Source organism: Macaca mulatta, chromosome 6 (assembly GCF_049350105.2).
Source record: "Macaca mulatta isolate MMU2019108-1 chromosome 6, T2T-MMU8v2.0, whole genome shotgun sequence".
Classification (NCBI taxonomy): Eukaryota; Metazoa; Chordata; class Mammalia; order Primates; family Cercopithecidae; genus Macaca; species Macaca mulatta.
The window spans coordinates 27,354,004-27,373,636 of record NC_133411.1 but is presented as its reverse complement, the minus strand read 5'-3'; the positions used below and the strand labels follow the sequence as shown (position 1 = coordinate 27,373,636).

Here is a 19,633-nt window from a genome sequence, read left to right as displayed (position 1 = left end):
TGATACTTATATTTGTTTGCCTTTTTTATTTTAGCCATTTGCTGGAGGTAAAGAAAGAAAGAAATAATAAATAGGTCAACCTTATTCTTATTTGGCTTGCATTATTCAAATGACTAATGAGGTTGAGTATCCTTTTTTGTACTTACTGTTTATTTGTTTACCTTCCTTAGAAAATTGTTTATTTAAATTGTCATTTTTATTTGTATTTATCTTATTACTGAATTGTAAAAGTCTTTTATATAGTACTGACTTATAAGTCGCTCATTAGAACCACAGTTTGCTAATCTTTTCTTTCATTTTGTGGATTGTCTTTTCACTTTCTTGATAGTGTATTTTGAAGTAGAAACGTTTCTAATTTCAAGGAAATTCAATTTATCTACTTTATCTTTTGTCACTCATGTTTTTTTTCACATTGAAGAATGATTGCCTTACCCAAAACCCACCAGGAAGATTTAATTCTATGTTGTCTTATAGCTGGTTTATAATTTTAGGTTATGTATATAGGTCTTAATCTATTTTGAGTTAATTTCTAGTATGAAGTACTGAGGCCCCATACATTATTTTACCCGTTGATATGCAGTTTTCCCACTGCAATTTGTTGTAAAGACTGCTTTTTTCACATTGACATGTCATGGCAACCTTGTAGAAAATTATTGGTCGTAAATTTAACGTCTATTTATGAATTTCAGAAAAAGTTCTCTTAATCTATACGTCTCTACTTATTTCGGTGTAACACTGTCATGAATATTTTGGATTTACAATCAATTTGGAAATCAAACAATATGAATCCTCTTACATTTTAAAAAATGGTTTTACCTATTCTGAGTTCTTTGCGTGCGCGCGCGCACACACACACACACACACAGACACATATATGTAAATTTTATGATTAGCTTGCCAATTTCTAAAAAAAAAAAAAAAAAAAAAAAAAAAAAAAAAAAAAGTTGAGATTTCATACCATTATGTTGAATCTGTACAAAGTTTCAGGAATATTGCCCATTTAACTGTAGTCTTTCTTTTTACTTTTGCCTTTTTAATTGACAGATAAAATTGTATGCATTTCTTGTGTTCAATATGATGTTTAAAAATATATACACACGCACATTGTGGAATGGCTAAATTTAGCTAATTAACATATACATTAATTCACAAAGTTACAATTATTGTGATGAGAACACAAAATCTACTCTCAGTATTTTTCAAGAAGTCTTTTATTCTATGATATGGGTGTTTCCCCATTTGTTTAGTTCTTCTTTAATTTTCTTCAACAACGTTTCATAGTTCACTATATGAGTCTTGCAATTCTTTTGTTAACTTTATTCCTATTTTTGCTGATGCTCTTGTAAATAAAATCATTTCTTAATTTCATTTTCAGATTGTCCACTTGCTGATATATAGAGCTACAGTTGATTTTTTGTACATTGATCTTATGTTCTGAAGACTTCCTGAACGCACTTATTAATTATAATAGTATTAGCGGATTCCTTATATTTTGTATATACATGATCATTTTAACTGCTAATAGTTTTACTTTCTAGTATCTGATCAGGGTGTCATTTACTTTTTTTTCTTATTTAAATGCGACAAAAAGGACCTTTAGTACATTGGTGAATGGAAGTACTGAGAGTGAAAATTATTGCCTTTCCATGGTATTCTATTTTTTACAATTACATATGGTAACACGTGAATATTTTTCATAGATACTCATTTTTAGTTTGAAGTGTTCTCTCCAACTCCTGTTTTTACATGCTTTTAGTATGAGTGTTTAATTTTTTCAAATGCCTTGCTTGTATATCTTGAGATTTACATACTTTTTTCTTTTATTTTTTTAATATGGAATATTATGGTGATTAATTTTTGAATGTTAAATTTTGCCTTCCTGAAATAAACTCATTGGTCATTATGTATGCTTATTTTTGTCATCGATTTGCATTTTTGCAAATATTTTTATAAAAATTTTTGTTCCTTTGTTTGTTAGATATGGTTTTCTGTAATTTCTTTTTCATATGCTGCCACTGTCTGGTTTTGAAATTAGGGTAATTCTGTTCTCATAAATTGGAGCGGAATTTCTTTTCTTCTAATTTTTTTGAAAGAGTTTTTGTAGGAGTTGTGTTAATTATTCATTAAATGATTGACAGTGGCACATAATGGGTTTATAGTTTTGTTTAAGTATTCTATTTTCTTGTTGATATTTTGTGTAGTAGTTTTATCCATGTTTGAAACTGAATATTAATGACACCAATGACGGTTTGTCTATTCCTTGTCTTCGGTCTGTTAGTCCTTGTTTCCACGTATTGTGAGGCTGTTTTATTATATATGTAAAGTTTTATTATTGACATGTCTTCTGAATGGATTAATGCTTTTGTTGTTGTAAACTGTTCTTTGTCTCTAGTAACTCATTTATATTTAAAGTCTATATTTTCTAATATTAGTATAGAGATCTTAGCTCTTATTTTTACTGTTTACATTGTACATCTTTTCCTGCTCTTTTTCTTTCAACTGATTTGTATCTGAAGACCTAAAATATGTCCATGGTAGACAGCCTATAGATTGATCGTAGAATTTTTACCCATTCTTCAAGTATCTCCCACTAAAAATTGGAATGTTTAATCTATTTACATTTAATGTAATTAAATTTATATTTTTAAAATATATTTCAATTTATGCCTTCTGTAAAATATATTTTTTCTACCACGGAATTTTGATTTCCTTTTCTTGTTTTAATTTACTTTTGAAGTTTGTTGTTGTTATTGTTTTGTTTTTCTGGTTTGGTTTGTGCGCATGTGTATTTGTTGTTGTTGGCCTGGACATTTCACTTTGTACCTTACAATAAAGGAATCTAGTTTTGATTAATACCAACATAACTTTGCTAATAATATATAACACTTTCCTCTTTTTCCACTTTTATGCCTTCTTGTAAAAATGGTACTTATTTATACAAGATATGTTCATCAATACAATACTATAATCAATGCTTTATGATTTTTTTATTTTTTATTGTGGTAAAATATGCATAAAATTTATTATTTCAATTATTTTATGACTATGGTTAGTGGTAATAACTATATCCACATTCTTGTACAGCCATTAGCATTATTCATCTTTAGGACTTTTATTGCATCTCTCAGGCTGAAATATGGGCCCATTAAAAAAATCACTCCTCATTTTTACCTCCCCAAGCCCCTTGTTGCCAACATTTTGTTTTGTCTCTATAAGCTTCACCACCCGAGGTAACTCATATAAGTGGAGTTACGCAAGTTGGTCTTTTGTGGCTGGTTTATTTCACTTAGCATAATGTCTCAAGATTCATTCATGTTGTAACATATGTTAAAGTTTCCTTTTTCTTGCTGAAAAAATATTTCATTGTATGTATATAATACATTTTGTCTACCCATTTATCCACTGATGAATACTCAAGTTACTTCCACCTTTTGGCTACTTTAAATAATGCTGCTATAAATGTTGGCATACATGAAATATGGATACACACACAGACATGTCTGTTCAATCCTTGGGCATATACTCCAATGTGAAATAAATGGATTATATGATAACTCTAAGTTTCAATTTTTAATAAACTGCCATACCATTTTCTATAGTAGCTGTACCATTTTACATTTTCACCAACCATGCACAAGCATTCCAGTTTCTTCATATCCTCACCAACACATATGATCTATTTTGTTTGTTTATAACAGCTATTCTAATGAACGTGAAGTGGTATCTTGTGCAATTAGTTTGAATTTCATCAATGATCAGTGATATAGAGCATTTTATATGTGTTTATTTGCCATTTGTAGATCTTAATTTGGAGAAACATCAATTCAGGTTTTTTACTCATTTTTAAATTCATTTTGTTATATTTATTGCATTATAGGGGATCTTTATATACTCTGGATATTAAGTTCACATCCAGTATATAATTTTCAAATATCTTCTCCCATTTCATGGGTTGCATTTTCACTCTGTCCATAGTGTTCTTAGATGCACAAAAATTTAAATTTTGCTAAAAATATTGCTTTATATCTTAGAAATGGTCACCAAATTTAACTTTATGAAATACTTCCCTTTTGTTATCTTTAAGAGTTTCAGCTCCATTTTTGGTTAAATTTCATATACTGTGTAAAGTCAGCATCCAGCTTCATTCTCTTTTTCATGAGTTTGTCTAGTTTGCCTAACACATCTGCTAAAAATACCGTCCTTTCCCCATTGAATGGTCATGGCTCTCTATATTACTTTGAGTTACCTAAATCTCTGATATGATTTAAGGTTACTTTAGCAAATAGATTAGTCAGAGTTTTACTGGGAAACAGAAGAATAGGATATAGGTACGTGACATGTATTATAAAGATATTGATTCACACAATTTTGACACTGAGAATTTCCATGATCTGCTGTCTGAAAGCTGGAGACCCAGAAAATACAGTAGTGTAATTTGAAGACTTAAGAGCTGGAGAACCAATGGTGTAGATTCCAGTCTCAATCTGCAAGCCCATTCGAGAGTGCAGAAGGAGAGCAAAAGATTGATGTACCAGCACAATCAGGCAGAAATAAAATTCAGCCTTTCTTCACCTTCTTTTGTTCTGTTCAGGCCCTCAGAAAGTTGGATGATACACATTGTATTAGTCAGGATTCTCTAAAGGGATAGAGCTAATAAGCTATATGTATATATGAAGGGGAGTTTATTAGGAGAATTGACGTACACGATCAGAAGGTGAAATCCTACAATAGGCCTTCTGCAAGCTGAGAAGCAAGGAAGCCAGTCCGAGTCCCAAAATCTCAAAAGTGGGGAAGCCGACGATGCAGCCTTCAGTCTGCCGCCGAAGGCCCAAGAGCCCCTGGCAAATCATTGGTGTAAGTCCAAGAGTACAAAAGCTGAAGAACTTGGAGTCTGATGTTCAAGGGCAGAAGGCATCCAGCACAGGCAAAAGATGAAGGCCAGAAGACTCAGCAAGTCTCCCCATTCCACTGTCTTCTACCTGCTTTATTCTAGCCAAGTTGGCAGCTGATTAGATGGCGCCTACCCAGGTTGAGGACGATTCTGCATGTACCCTGACTCCAATGTTAATCTCCTTTGGCAACACCCTCACAAACACTCCCCAGGAACAATTCTTTGCATCCTTCAATCCAATCAAGTTGACACTCAATATTAACCATCACACTCGTCCACATTTGAGATATGGCTCTGCTTTCCTAAGTAGAATTCAGATATCAGTCTCTTTTGGAAACATCCTCACAGACACAACCAGAAATAATGCCAGCTATCTAGGCATCCTGTGTCCCAACCAAATTAACACATGAAATTAACCATCCGTGGCTCATGTCTGTAATCCCAGCACTTTGGGAGGCCAAGGTGGGTGGATTACGAGGTCAGGAGATTGAGACCATCTGGCTAAAACCAGGAAACCTGGTCTCTACGAAAAAAATACAAAATATTTAGCCAGGCATGGTGGTGGGCACTTGTAGTCCCAGCTACTAAGGAGGCTGAGGCAGGAGAATGGCGTGAACCCAGGAGGAGGAGCTTACAGTGAGCCGAGATCATGCCACTGCACTCCTGCCTGGGCGACAGAGAGAGACTCTGTCTCAAAAAATAAGAAATTAACCATCACAATTAATAATCTGTTTTATAGGTTACAATTATTTATTCATCCCAAATTATAAATGATTATGGTTTTGTGTTTGGCCATTTGATCAATTTCATTTTTCATTTATTTTTCAAGATAATTGAAATTATTGGTCATAGACATCTGTTCTGTGGGCCATATAAAACTAGATTTATGTACATTTTGAAACGAGGAAAAATATGTTACCAATGTCGACAATCATTTTAACTGATACAGATGTAACAGTTTTCAAAAGTATAAATTGAAAAAAAGTACAATATAGAGATGTCAGTTTATGAAATGGTACATTTGTTTGTGTCAAGAGCCTCTCTCGTATCTTTGGTTTGCTGACTGTAAAGAACCAGTGAATTTTACAGGTCCCTTATTCTAAGATTTTGTTCTGCTAGAAACAGTTACTAACAGACTGGAAGAAAGTGCAGGCAACTGAAATTCGCACAGTGAATTATTTCAACTATTACTGCTTCTTTAATCACACACTGCATGTCTGCCACTTCTAATAACAGCTTGGTGTCTAGCAGGCATTCTGCTTTATCTCTGAATTTCACTGCTTGTGTGATCCTTTGTGAATAAATTAGTCTAGTAGTCATTATGTGCAGTCTTAGATTAACATTCACTCCATTTGTATTGCTTCCACGTACTTTTTTCTGTTAAGAACTAACTAGCACTGACACTTGGTCTGATCTAACCCATGCATTCCTACTGCCACTGGTGAAATTTCCATAAACCAAATATTACCTGCCATGTTTCTTTGTATAAATTGCCCCTTGTTTCAAAAACAAAATAACATATTCTCTTTTCTTTTCAGCATGGTCATATTGAATGTGACTTTATATGTCTATTTCTAAATGATTTTCTTTACTGACTTGATGATCTCTCATTTTTCCGTCTGAGTCAGCATCTACATTTCTTTAACTGTTTTCCTTTGAACCATTTTTTTCTTTCTTTGGTTAAAATGGTAAAAGTAGCACATTTTATTATTTTTATAAAAATTTAAATGATGCGTAACATTCCTTATTCTTAAGTTAGAGTTCAAATAAAAAATGCTATTTATATTTTCTTCATAAAATAATTTTAACTGCTGTGACACTCTATGAATTAAAATATTTCTTCTATCCTTACTCTACTAAAACTTGCTGCACAAATTTTCTTTTCAAATTGAATAAAATGTTTTCTGAAAAGTAGTTGCTATATCTTCATAAGAAATCTCAAATGTAGGCATCTTATTTATTAAATAAATTAAGTCTAATGTAATTTGCTTTGGTGAAATTCTGTTAGACATTCATTCCTCTTAGTTAAAATCCATCTATCAATTTTACAAGTTAATTTGCATTTATTATATTTATTTTAGTATTATCCACTTATTAAAATGAGTTTTCTAAGAATAACAATTTAGGCCGGGCGCGGAAACTCACGCCTATAATCCTAGCACTTTGGGAGGCTGAGGTCGGTGGATCACTTGAGGTCAGGAGCTCAAGACCAGCCTGACCAACATGGTGAAATCCCGTCTCTACTAAAAATACAGAAATTAGCTGGGTATGGTGGCAGATGCCTGTAGTTCCAGCTACTTGGGAGGCTGAGGTATGAGAATCCCTTGAGCCCAGGAGGCAGAGTTTGCAGTGAGCTGAGATCGCGCCACTGTACTCCAGCCTGGATAACAGAGTGAGATCCCTCCAAAAAAAAAAAAAAAAAGATTTATAATTTAGCAACAAGTCTTCTTTTTTTTACTTATTATTTATCTATTTTTATTAAGGCTCAGATATCACAGCTTTTGAGTAAAAGTTAAAGAATTTGTCACTATTATACTTGTTTACTCAAGTATACTAAAGTTTCAAGGCATATAAACATTGCTTTATCCTTTACATATTAACTGGTATTTGTTGTTATAAACTTTTTTTTTTTAGTTTCTGTGGATAATATCAAAAATTGCCAATGTTGACTATATTACAAGTCATCATGGTGAGGAATTGGGAACGTCTTCAATTAACAATAAACACTTCTTGAATAAACCTCTAGCTATAATACTGCCAATGTGCAAAGCTGTTATAAACTATTTGTAGAAGATTAAAAATCCACTGTGTAATCTATTCTATTTGTATAACATATGTTAGTTATTTTGAATTGTTTTGTGGAATTATTCTGATTAAAAGAGAAAATTCATTGATTATATTAGAAAGTTTCAACATATTTCTAGCTTTATGTATCATCTATAAACTGAAGTTCAAAGAGAGGAAATTTCTATTGAAACGTTATTTTATTCTTATACCGCTTTGTGTGTGTTATATCATTTTGCTTTTAAAAATATAATGTATTTAAATATATAGTAAACTAGAAACAATGCTCCACAATTTCATAAGAAGCCCATATTTCTATGGTAATGCATTTACTTTTACATTATGGATAGTTAAGTTCAATATTAATGATTAGAAGGAAAATAAGGTATTATAATGTCACATAAGTAGTGAATATATATTCTTTAATCTTCAACAGAACATAAGCATTTGACCTTATGTTCTGTTGAAGATTAGATCAGAAGGCTTCCTTCTTACTGTGGTATATGACTTTTGCTTTTCCACAACAAGATAGGAAGTGTATAAAAGATAAGGCTGCAAGAAATCTTACATTGTAACAGTCAATTCAAATGCTTTGTGCTGCAAATGTAACTGGGAGCCAGATATTGACAGCAAACGACAGCTTTTCCCAGGGAAACTCCACTTAGCACTTAGGAAATGAAATATAAAAGACAAGTTAACTGATTCCCAAAGTAACAATTATATGTCTATAAGAATGAAGAGAAGACTTAAACAGTTATAAAATTGGTAGAGTCATTGTTAGAAAGGAACTTAAACATCAACCTTATTTGAATTTCTATGTATATTTTACTAGAAATGGTGTTTTATGGTAATTATTCTATATATATTATAAATATATGTATATTACAAATAATATATATGTGTAATATATCATGTATATTATTCCATGTTCCCCATATTATTACATACAGTCAGACAACCTGACTCTTTGGCTATGGGCTTTTTGTACTGGAAGGTTGGAAAAACACAGGTCTATTCCTTGAACAGGTAAGTGACTGTCGTCCAAACCCTTTATCATGTAGTAATATCATAAAATTAGGTTTGTGGCCTGAGCTACCACCTTAGATCTCTACCAGATTTGTTAACTTTGGTAACTAATTGAAATCATTTCCCATAGCACTTTTATATAATCAAGTTTCTAAGAAGCGTTAGGTATTAACACTTAACTGGGAGTCATTACATGATAACCAGAAAGGGCCTGATGATCATTCTCAGTAAGTAGGTAAAGTTGACTTGGGTGAGATTAAAGAGATCTCTGTCCAAGCACAATTTCACTAATACGACTGAGATGACATACCCGATTCATAGATATAGAAAGTAGAATGGTAGGTGCCAGAGGCTGAGGGAAAGAGGAAATGGGGAGTTATTTCTTAATAAGTAAAGAGTTTCCATTTGGAAGCTGAGAAAGTTTTGGAGATATATGGTGGTGATGTGATGGTTGCACAATAATGTGAATGTATTTAATGCCACTGATTTACACACTTAAAAATGGTGGCAATAGTAAATGCTATAGTATGTGTATTTTATCATAACAATGGAAATGTGACCGGCATATAAAGTCTTGTAGAATAGAGGTATTCAATGCTACAGTCTGAATGTTGGTGTCCCCCTCAAAATGTATATGTTGAAATGCTAACTCCTAAAGTGATTGCATTAGGAGATGAGAGTTTGGGGAGGCGATTAACAAGTTAGGACAGAGCCCTCATGAATAAAATTAGCATCCTTATAAAAGAGGCCCAAGACAGCTGCTTTTCCTCTTCCGTCACATAAGGACACGGGAACAATGTGCTGCCCCTAAGGAAGAGGGTTCTGATCAGACACTGACTCTGTGGGTGGCTTACTCTTGGACTTCCCAGGCTCCAGAACTGTAAAAATAAATATTCGTTGTTTATAAGCCAATCATTTCTGATATTTTGTTATATCAGCCCAAATGGACTAAAATATTTAATGTTTAGAAAACATAATAGAGAAAAAATATTTTATTTCTTGTTGGGAAGTCATTTCTGAAACAATGAAATACTACAAGGAAAAATGGTTTTAGATATAAGAATATTTAACATATATAAGTTTAAAAATTAAAAAATAAAAGTTCATAATATCAGATATATAGTTATATTCTATTAATCGATTAAATAATGCTAAGATAATGGCTGAAAAATGTTATGCAATAATGTCAATTTCTTAAGAGTCTAAAAAATGTTCCAATGTTTCCCTGGATAGTAATAAAATGTATAATTAAATGATATTCCATTTTCAACTATAAAACTAAAAATCTCTGCTTTTTGTTTACATTTTCAACGGTCAATACTGGCAAAGATCTGGAACATGAATGTTTGTGTCTTTGTACCCAACTGAATGACTATGATGTATTTGGAAAAGCATTTGCTAGATGTGTCAAAGTGAGATTTTTAAAATGTCAGTTATTTTATGTCTCTCATGAACAGCACTGTGACTTAATCTGAAAAATGTAGTAGTAGATATTTTTATTCTTATATTTTTTATTTTGGAATTTCTAAACTTTATAGACGGTAGACTGTCCGTATATATTGCAGTGATAATCAGAAAGCCAACATTCACTGAATGCTATTTTTAAGAAAAAATATATATACATATCTAGTTTGAAGACAACCTAAATATAATGTTTCATTCATCTTCTATAACTGAAACTTTGCACCTTTTGACCAACAGCTCTCCACTTCTCACCCCCCACCCCGCATCCCACCACCAACCTCTGGAATCCATCTTTCTGTTATGCTTCTATAAGTTTAGCATTGTGGGGATGGTTTCCTGGGTTTCACTTATCTCCAAACTACGTACAGCTTTTTTATGTCAACATCTCTCAATACAGCAGTTTATAAATAGTAATCTGTTCAACCCTAGTGACATTAAGAAAGGCTCTGTTGTTAGTAGCAGGAGTTCTGAGGGATTTCAGAGCTGAACAAGGAAAAAGCCATGACCAGGAGGCGGCAGCAGCACACAGGACTTTACTGTGGAATACATTGGTTTGCTTGTTCTCCATATCCTCACTTTGGGGAACGTCTAGAAGAGGAGGAGGGCCAGTGAACTCTTGAGGAAAGGGGTATTGGAGAGGGGACTTACATATCTCAATGATGTTCCCCAGTAGCCAGAAAGATTGTCTCTGGGTCAGAGGCCTCTGAACAGCAGCAATGGCTTTCCACAGCTGGTAGATAATGGAAATAACTTTGTGAGGACAAAGTGGCTAAAAATCTGCTCATTTGTTGTTTATAAACTACTTTTGTGGTATTTTGTTATAGCAGCCCAAATAGACTAGGATATTGCATCTTTATAAAAATTAATATAGGGAAAATATTCTATTTCTTTGCTGGGGAAACATTCCTGGTACCATTAAAACACAAGAAACATTAGATTTATAAAATTCTGAGTTTGGCACTAGCAGATTTTTGAGTGAACAGATCTCAGCATGCTGTGAAGAAATGAACATCTTAGGAGCTAATATACAGAGACCATCTTTGACTCATCTTTGTAACACTTTGAAGCACTTCATTTAGAGAAGATGCTCAGTAAATCTTTCATTTGCATTGAAAGAAATATTGATTTTTACACTTCAGAAAATAGAATTCAAAGACAATAAGAGACTTGGTTAAATTTACTCAACTCCCTAGGCAGAGTTAGTTATATAGTTATATCACTGGGTTCCTCTCATTTAGAACCAATTCTTTTTCCATCATTAGTATTTTCTCAAACATTATTAATAAAATTAATAAGTTTCCACATGTAGTTCCAAACCCTCAATGTATAAATTTACTTACCTAATTCAATTTCCACTTTTTGTGCTGGAAAAAAGTCAGAGGCACTCTGATTGATAGCGAATGAAAGACAATCTAATTTTCCACAAACTTCTAAACATGGCAAAAAAATTTTAATTGACTAACTTTTAATTTTCTCCATGGTGTAAATATATTGATATACACATAAATATGAATGTTTTCTCAGAGTATTCTTCTAGGTTTTATTATGGGACATTATTTTTATGATTAAAAAAGGAAATGTAATATTCATATATCACTGATGTAACGTGTGAAGTAGATTGTTTGGTAAAAAGAATTCTGAGCTACAGGTTCTTTTATACGTATTCCAATTCTGGCTCATGCAATAACACAAACATTGGTGTATGTTTGTGTTCACTTTCACACTGCTAATAAAGACGTACCTGAGACTGGTAATATATAAAGGAAAGATCTTTAATTGACTCACATGGTTTGGGAGACTTCATAGTCATGGCAGAAGGCAAATGAAGAGAAAAGTCCCATCTTACACGTTGGCAGATAAGAGAGAGCATGAGCAGGGGAACTCCCCTTTATACAACCACTAGATCCCATGAGACTTATTCACTATAATGAGAACAGCATGGGAAATGCCTACCCCTATGATTCAAATACCTCTCACCAAGTCCCGCCCATGACACGTGGGGATTATGGGAACTACAACTCAAGATGAGATTTGGGTGGGGACACAGCCAAACCATATCAGCTGTTGATTTTAGAAAACGCTAGATATACATTTTAAATATACTAACTTGCAGGGTATTTGTTTACGTGTAGAATCTCAAAAAAAGAGATTATAAATATTTTATAATTTGGGGTATTAAATTTGTAATTGCCAGAAATTTATGAGAAGTAATATTGCCTTTTGTAGCCTTAAATATTAAATTGATTAATTTCCGTACTTGTTTGTATTTCTTTGAATGCAGATAATACTGTATGTCATTGTTAGAAAATCTTTGCTGTACTATATTTTTCTAAACTTCATGATTTGCTGAAGACTCAGATGATCATGCTTTAACAATAAAGTATTTTTAAATTATGTACATTGATTTTTCGATATAATGCTAAGGCTACAGTATAATGTAAATTATTAATATGCATATTAAGAAAACTATAGTGTAAATGTAACTTTTATATGTACCAAGCAACCAAAAAAAAAAAAAACATGTTGGACTTGCTTTACTGTGATACTTTATTGTGGTGGTCTGAAACTTAACCCACTATATTTCTGTGGTATACCTGTATTCCTTATTTCTCATAGACAAGAGAAAGAAAAATGGTTAAAATTCATCTGAGTACACTAGTATATCAAAATTTTATTTACTTTTTTGGACAAATTTTAATAGCAGTTTGAAAAATTGCTATTACTAAATATAATTCTTCCTGTGAAAAGTATTATAAAAGAAAAAAAAACCTATTTATATGAAATGGCACCGAAAATATCAATTTTGTTTACACTTAATGAAGGTAAGGAGAAAGGACTCCAGCAGAGAAATTTAAGTTTTGAGTGTAAAAAAGAAAATCAGTGGCTATTCAGAACAGTGGGTAATCTCTTACTTGTTGAGGAATAGTTTAAACAGTACACGATACGAAGCTAATACAAAATACAGTGTCATACCTGAAATAGACATGTTTTATTTATAATCATGAAATACTTATGTATATCAGGACATTAAAAAGAGGATAATATGAGGATTGAAACAATATATATCCCATGCTTTTCAACTTGTATATATTTTTCAATAATATAAATTAACACAATAAAATTGTTAGAAGTCTGACCACATTGAAACAACTGACAATGGTGAATAGATGTTTTCCTAGGATAGTGATGACATAAGTCAAATCTCAATTTACATCTTTAAAAACTATAGAGTTCAATGAAGAGGGCAAGTAAAACCACTTATCACTCACTTCTACAGAAGGCCTAAGAGGACATAGAACTCCGAAAAATGTAACTTACACATAGATGGGATGATAAACTGCTGGAACCAGAGGAGGAAGCTCAAAAGCCCATAACAGAGCACAGAGTGAGGCAGGAAAAAAGAAGAGTGTGGTAGAGTTCTAGTGGTAACAGCCATGGATATTATCCTTTTGAGAAGAGTCTGCTTCTGAAAGAAAAACAACCAGAACAGGAGCCGGGCTTTGCAAATACAGGCCCTGGCTACTGTGTAATTGAATTAGGCTCTCGATTGCTCATGGAGTCAGAGTTGGCATCCTTAGGACAGCAGTGTGGGGGACAGGAACTCAGAAGGGAGAGACATATCATGTTGACTTTATACAGAAGAAAAGAAAGAATATGACCACCTTAGAGTCCTACAGTAAAAAAATAAGTAAAAATAAAATTACAGTTCTGAAAACAATAGTTTTTTTTCTATGGAAGTATTTATTGAAATAAACACACTTTCTTTTACTAACAGTAGAGGTGATCTTGCAGTAAGAATCTCGGTAAGCTAATAAAACATATTACAACATCCAAAGAAACAATTGTTACTGTCTCTCAATGAAAGCTCACAACAATTAACACAAAAAAAAACCCCATATTTGTAAAGCTATTATAATACCACATAGATAAAATTTACACATGATGAAAATATTAAGCTAGCAGAAACAAAATTGTGAAAATAGAATTCCAACATAAACCACATATCTTTAAGCTAGCAATTGCAACTATGAAAGCACAAAATGAATCAGGGAATTTTAAAACTCACAATAAATTCAAAAGAAAACAGTTAGGTATGAGAACATAATTCAGAACATTCACTAAACAAACTCACCAAACCAAACCAAAAGAAGGACAGATTTACAAGATGCCCAGAAAATCACATCTCACTGTGAGGGAAAAAACAAACGAACACAAAAACAAAAAGGGGATGTGAATTAAAATAAAACACTAGGATAAAAATATTAAAAAATAAAATATTTTGAATATCCTAATCTATTATTTACATAAAGATATGAAAGAAGAATAAATAAAATAAGCAGATAGAAGTAACATTTAAAACTACTATGGATCGTTTCAATATAAATTGAATTTTTCAGCAGTAACTAAGAAAATTTTACTATGACTGACTATTTTAGGATATATCCTGATAAAGTTATTAGACCTAAAAGTCACATGAAAAACAACAATGACAAAACCTCCAGGCAAAAAGGTCAAGGCATTTGCAAATATATATATATATATATAAGTAAAAACAGGTCAACACCAGCTTTCTTGACAACATACAATATAAGACAGCAGTGAAATAATATTTTGAAAAACACAAAGAAAAATGATAAGCAAAATTTTAAAATTCAGATAAGCAGTCATTCAACTATAAAGGATAGGAGAATGACTAAACATTCAAGAATGTAGTCATAAATTCTTTCTGAGAAATCTGAATTCATGAAACATCAATGAAGAAAATGGTCATCTTTCAATGTATTTAACTGCAGTAATAAGACTCAAAGGTGGGAACAAAATTAACTAATAATATTTAAATTTTATAAATTCTATAAGTGGAAATAAATAATGTGACAGAAAGGAAACTTCAAAGTGAAAGTAAAATAAGCTAATTGGTGTTTGCAAAAGTCATGGGTGAAATTCAAGGATATTATACAAAGCTAATAAAATAAAATGCAGTCACCTAAATATTGAAAAAGGAGACTAAGGGCATTATGAAACATGTTAGTATAGGTAACCATTTGAACTAAAACAAAATCTTTATAACTGTAAATACCAGAATTAGCAAAATAGAGCAAAGAAAACGTGTTATACAGAAATATGCTTAATACTACATAAAAGAACTTAAGATCTCATAAAAAATGAAACTAAGCATATCAGTCATGCCAATATTATAAATCGCCTTAAATATTCTACTTCTGGATTTGTTCACTAATCAAAATCTAAGTTTATTCTGTACAAGAACTTATGTAAAACAGACATATACATAGAGCCTGAAAGGATAGGAAAAGGATGCCAAGCAAATATAAGCAATAAGAAAGCAGGTTGTAATATTTATATCAGACAAAGTTCTCAGAAATGTTTTTGAATGCAGGAATGCATGAATTTGTGGGGGATTTGTTCTGAGAATATAAGAACTCATGCCCTCACCCAACAAATCTGTATACAGGTATGGATAAGAAATAGTCAGATTATATTTGATTAAAATACACGAATGTTCTGATTTACTGGATAAGCCACCTTATAAAATACATTAAAATATATTTTTATTAAATCATAGATTCCACAGCAATCAGAACACATGACATAAAGTTTTATTAGTTCGCATAATCTTTTATTAGTTCATATAAACTTCTATGAGTATAGAAGTTTTTTATAGTTATCTGTTTTGGTTTTAATCAAATAAGCATGATAAGTATATGCATAGTAAGATTTGGAAGTAGGAAATTGAAGAGATTAAAAAGTCATAACTTTATGGAAAATGCACATATGATAATTACACATAGGGTGTATTCTGCATTGCTTTTCTGCTAAGCTGTTACAAATGAGAGGTATTGCTAATATAAAAGGGGAAATATGAAGAATTTGTATTGCCTCTTAGTGTCATGGCAAACTCACAGTCAGATTAGGATTTACACTTTCTGAAGGTGATGTTCAAATGCTTTCAGCACTGACTGAAAGGGCCACGTGTACCTACAAGATGCATCTCTGAAATAGATGATGATTACTACTTCATAATCAGGAAAACTCAGCAGTATTAATGCAGTGATTGAAATAAGGGAATACAAGATAATGAAGATGCTGGGGCATAGTGGCAACGCCTTATTGGCAGTGATGAATAGGGCTTACTCTCCATAAATACCACAAACTTGTTCAGTGTGGGTACTCATGCTGAGTTCCTTCAGCCAGAAAATTGGCTGTTGAAGGGATTAAAGTGAAAGCAGATGTTTCACTAACACATCCTCTAACTGACAACTTATGACTAATGTAGGCCAACAGAGTCACATCTGCCTATTGACTATAGGAGGCTTTTACATACACAATTTAAAAATGTTTTGATTGTGTTGGTACCATGTTTCCATGATAAGAGGGAAGAAAAGATTCCGCAACAGAAAAAGGCAGAAGGGAGACCTAAACCGAAGCTGAGTGATTCACCCCCAGAACCATACAGCAAATTGTATTTCATGGCTATACCCCTTTTGACTCTGTTTCAAACTTTTATTTTTGTAAAGTGTATTGCCAGGTATAGAGAACTAGGACAATGTTATTTTTAAAACAATTTAATGTTCACAATCTAACAAAACCAAAGAGAACCTCTGTACCTAAAAGTCAGTAACATTTCACAGATGATTTCTGTCCTGATTTCCACTGGCTGACATGTAAGAGTTCTCAACAAATGTCTAATGTATGACATGAGCAATTCAAAGTGGTCTCTTTTGAGGTGTCAAAAAAGTAACTAGGAAAACTAACCTTATTATTTGTCAACCATATTTTATGATTAAATCTATTTTTATGGACTTATCACTATGGAAATAACCCATCATTTTCTGTGTCTTATTGCCTGAAATTCAACGTGTGATAAAAAGTCAATTTGATTATAATAAATCTTGATGCTTCCTTTGTACTATATTAGATTGAAGACAGGGCTATATATGAGGGTATATGTGCATGTTTCTGTTGTATTGAAATAAAATTATGGTCACTTTGTCTCATTATATTTAACAAGGGGTCATAGTATTTATTTATAATGAGTTTTAACAGCATATCATAACTATTAATTAGTCTTTTTGTTATTCATGAGTCTTTACTCAGTTCTATTTTTGTTACAGAGAGATATTGTCAGATGTTTGTTTCATTTGATTTTTAATTATTTTCTTCAATTTTGATAAAAGAAAACAAAGATTTTGGATCTTAGGTAATTAATCTTCCAATTTAATTCTGATACTTGCTAGAACCATGGAAATTATATACATTTTATCTGGTATCTACTATGTTCAGTATGAGAAATATAAATGATATTTAGATATAAACATATTTTGCAAGATTTTGAAATGTAAAATAGTTAATAAAATATGGACAAAAATATAACATAGGTAGAAAACTATGGGTCATAAAATAGTTAAAAATCAGGGTCATGTATCATTTAGAGAAGAAATCACTTTTCATAGGTTGTGAAAGATCAAAAAATATTTTCGATTAATTAAGATAGGCTTTAAAGTTTAAGCAGATTATGGTGAAGGGAGATGAGTGAAGACTAAGAAACATGTGTATAGAAATAATGGAGGCATGGAAAGCCCCAAAACATAAGAAGCAACTTATTTTGCATAGGTCTTGGACTTCATTAAAGGAATTAGAAAAAGATAAAGCATATTTTGAAAAGAAGGCAATCCTTTTGGCTGCAATAACATGATGAAACTGGAGAATGTTATGTTAAATGAAACAAACCAAACATAGAAATATAAATATTGCATGATCTCACTTATATGTGGAATCTAGCAAAATTGAACTTATAAATCAGAAAGTAGAATGGTAGTTGTCAGGCCTGGGGTGGTCTGGAGAAATGTTGGTCAAGGGATTCAAAATTTGAGCTAGTCAGGACATTAAGTTAGACACTTACATTTGGGAGATCTACTTATGACATGGTGACCGTTATGAGTAACAATGTATGTATGCCAAGTGAGTAGATTTGAAATGTTCTTACCCTACAAAAGCGATAAGTATGTGAGGTAATGGATGTGTTAATTACCTTGATTTAACCTTTCTACAAAATATATTTATACACATTGAAAAATCACAGAGTACAACATAAATATGCATTTTTTTCATTTGTTAACTAAAAACATTTAAAAAGGAAAAAGATAAAGCTGAGAATGTTGAGTTAGGTTAGTTCAAACAGAAAATTAAACATCAGGAAACTACAATTGAGGTGTGAAAAAAGACACTGACAAATTTGTTGCCATTGCTTCTCTTTGTTTTTTTGCTTGGAAAGTGAAATATTATCAGACCCTGTGGGAAAGCTATGAAAAAGAAATAAAGGGAGAGTTTTATGGATATTCTAGGCAAAACACACTGAGAACAGGAATGAGAGAACTGGCAGTAGTGCTGTACCAAAGAAGAATTTTGGTTCTATTTTAAAATTGCCTTTATATCTCCTTAGGGCAATAAAATGGAAAACATATGCGATTGTTTTTGAATGAAAAGTGAGGTAAAAGTCTCAACTTAGCTTTTTATCTAATGTGAATTAAAATATGCACCATATCACAGTTAATATTGTACTGGTAACTGAGATCAAGTAATAAAAATATTATGATACCTAAATAATTTTCAGATGCTGTGTCCTGTAAAGAACTTCAGTTTTCTGATTTACTTTTAAGAGAAAAAAAAAAAAAAGTCACATTAAAATAAAATGTCCCTTCATCTTTGTCCCACTCTGACTTGGTGATGAACAATAAATTTTTTCTTAGAGAGGACTGAGGCTTATTTATGGTATAAGGATGTGAAAATGACCTCTTCCTTTCCATCACATATTGAGACATAACTCAAAGGCAGTCACTTTTCATATATGATCATACCAAACAACAGCTGTTGCTGCTCTTATTCCAAGGAGGTTATCATCAGTATATTTCTCACAATTTAATACACTGTAAGGGAAATTTTAAGGGCATACACGGAGTGAAAATACCTTGTCTTAGAATCAGAGCAATGAAAACACAGGATTATTCTAAGTAGCACTATTTTATTGCTACTCATAATGCACCTTAATGAATATGCCTAAAATACATTATATTGTTCCTTAATGAATATACCTAAAATAAAGTAACCATATAGCTAGGCTTAAGAGGGTTTGGACAATGTAAAACAGAAGGAATTCTACAATTATTCAGTCAAAATTATAAAATATATTAGCGTTGGTGATGGTAAAGTGCAAGGGTATAGGGCAAAATCAACATTGATTTCAAGTTTTTCTATAGCCAGGAAGATTAAATGTGCCATTTTGGAACTGGGTAACAAGAAAGCACAGACTGTTTTTGGATAAGGTTTTTCAGGACTTTGATGACCAATGTCATGTAGAAGATTTTTGAATTTTAAATGCCATTTTGTTGTTAGAAAATACAAAAGAGGAAAACTTCATTATAAGTAAGAGCTTGACTAAGGATTGTGGAAGAA

General features: G+C 32.0%; 1 non-coding gene across 1 annotated transcript; it reads right to left on the bottom strand.

Moving 5' to 3' along the window:
- Nucleotides 1–7,525: 7,525 nt before the first annotated feature.
- On the bottom strand, nucleotides 7,526–7,663 carry LOC114679221 (U4 spliceosomal RNA). The gene has a single exon (XR_003730881.1). It is a non-coding gene; the product is annotated as a U4 spliceosomal RNA (small nuclear RNA).
- Nucleotides 7,664–19,633: the final 11,970 nt, after the last annotated feature.